At 42.8% G+C, this 2,388-nt stretch overlaps 1 pseudogene; it reads right to left on the bottom strand.

The window, feature by feature from the left end:
- Window positions 1-1,442: 1,442 nt before the first annotated feature.
- Window positions 1,443-1,901, bottom strand: LOC102824993 (annotated as a pseudogene).
- Window positions 1,902-2,388: the final 487 nt, after the last annotated feature.

The raw sequence follows: 2,388 nt of genomic DNA, 5'->3' as shown, positions 1-2,388 counted from the left end.
TTCCTTTTTGTTAAATATCCTGGCAGACACAAATGTGGTTTTGTTAAAAAGGAACTCTTTTTCTAGACAAAGCAGTTATTATGCAGTGCATAAAAAGGTCCTAATCAATAACCAGAATCTTTATCTATGATTACACTAAAGCTCAATATTTGAACAGAGGAGTAGGGATTTTTTATGGGACATTTTAGTGTTTGATTTATGACATCTAGTGTTCCATGAACAATTTCATCTTGTTGATAATGAAGCCTCCTTAATGCCAAGTCAGAAGCTATCTGCAATAGCTTTCCCACAACCCCCTCCCGAGGGCACCTATTTTCAATGTCTGGAGTAGGGCTTTGAAAAGGTTTAAAATGAAAAGTAGGAAACAGAGCAGAATGAAGGGAAAAGTAGAGGAAGGAGGGGGAGAAAACCACATGAGTTTAAAAGGCCATGTGACTTCAAAATGAAAAACCAGAAATTAAAATGCTAAAACTGGAAGCGGAAGCAAAACATTTCCAGTAAAACCATGACAAAGCAAAAGCCTTTGTACCTATTAGGATTTACATGGGTCCTCACATCAAGATTATCCTGATAATGCAGCTTGCCTCAAACCTAGCTTTCTGGCTTGCTCTTCCCCAATCTGACATGATCCCAGAGGTATTCTCAGACATGATTTCCTTCAAGATGGTGCAGAGCCTTTCTTACCTGACCACGGACACATTATCAGCTTTTGTGCATTTTTAAAGATCGTAAAAGATGGTATACCTAGATAGTCATATTTCTCTATTTTTAGAAATAACTTCATAAATTAGCCAAGCCTTATGCATGTATTAGAATCATTAAGATTATTAATAAAACAATCGGTCAGTCAACCTGAGATGCAAGAGAAAGGGCTGTTAGTTTTATAACTAATCACAAATGAAAACTAGTTTTGAAGCTCCATAGGGTAATATAAGCTTAGTTCTGGGTTTACTTGCTAAATGGATAAAAACAGGGCATTTCAAGAAGCTTGCATTGTAGACACCTTATTCCTGCTATTAATAAGGCCTCAGTTTAAATCTGAGGAAATATAGCCTGAGTCTACAACAGTTTTTAAATGGATGTTTCAATTAGAGACAACATGAGTCTCTACACAGTTCTTAGAAATTTCTAATGAAGAGAAGACAGTCTAAGGCGAGCAGTACACCAGGGCCAAGTAACTCTTATGCTCCATCAAACAGAGGCTTCTATTTTACCACCTCAATGTTGGCTGAGGAAGTAACAGGTGCACTGACCATAGAGACTTAAAACACACCCATAATCTTCTTTGTTCAATCCTTATCTCTTAGTTGCACCTTGTCAGCACCTGTAGCCTTCCCACATTAAACCCATCTGCTTTTAATTCTATTTAAATCCCCCTCATAAACTCTGGTAGCGTAGTGGTTACGAATTGGGCTGCGAACTCTAAGGTCAGCAGTTCGAAACTACCAGCTGTTCCGCGGGTCCTCTTGGCCTTGAATGGTGTCCTTATCATCAATGAGCAGGTCCCCCAATGCCACCCTCTTGTCCCTTGTGATAATAATGTGCTTCACAACTCGGATCCCAGGTACTTCTCCACCCAGTGGTGCTCCTCAATCACACAGTGCTGGTACTTCAGTAGGGGGCTGGTTTAGATGAAGACTTCGGTGTCTTTCTTGTCTTTTATGTCCTGCATGGCTTCCAGAGTCCCAGGGATTGGCTCCAAGTCCAGGAGAAAGCCTGGGGCTTCATATACACTGGACACTTTATCTGCCACGTCAGGCCGTAGGCCTGCTCTCCGGCCAGGAAGCGGGGGCATTCCTCCAGGGGCACTTTGGCTCAGCCGGGAAGCCTCGCAGGAGAGCACCCTTGAAGTCAGCCAGCACGCCGTCCATGTCCACCAGCACCCACATGGCCCGCGCCATCGCAGCCAAAGTGGCCATCCCTTTACAGGAATAGCAAGTCTCATCTTTCTGCGGTGGAACAGCTGATAGTTTCAAACTGTTGACCTGAGGTTCGCAGCCCGATTCCTAACTACTAAACTACCAGAGAAACATGTTAAGTCATTATAGGAGCAGAAATCCAACGATTTTGCCCCCCAGGAATGTCTGTTGTATTCGAACCACTATATGCCACCAGAGCTCATTCACAAAAAGTTGTTGTTAAGTGCCGTTGAGTCGATTCCAACACATAGCGACCCTGTGTAGGTTTCCAAGGAGCACCTGGTGAGCTTGAACCACTGACTTTGCAGTTCAAACGACTTTGCAGTCTGACTCATTAGCCCACAGAGTCACACTGGGAGTCCTCATAAAAAGTATCAGGTACTAAATAATGAGTGTGCGAATGCCAAGCATGGCAACCAAATTACATAGCAACCTGCTCCCTAATGAGTCAGAGTATTTTGATTCCATT

The sequence above is a fragment of the Chrysochloris asiatica genome, unplaced genomic scaffold (genome assembly GCF_000296735.1).
Source record: "Chrysochloris asiatica unplaced genomic scaffold, ChrAsi1.0 scaffold00093, whole genome shotgun sequence".
NCBI lineage: Eukaryota > Metazoa > Chordata > Mammalia > Afrosoricida > Chrysochloridae > Chrysochloris > Chrysochloris asiatica.
This window is presented reverse-complemented; position numbering and strand designations above follow the sequence as displayed.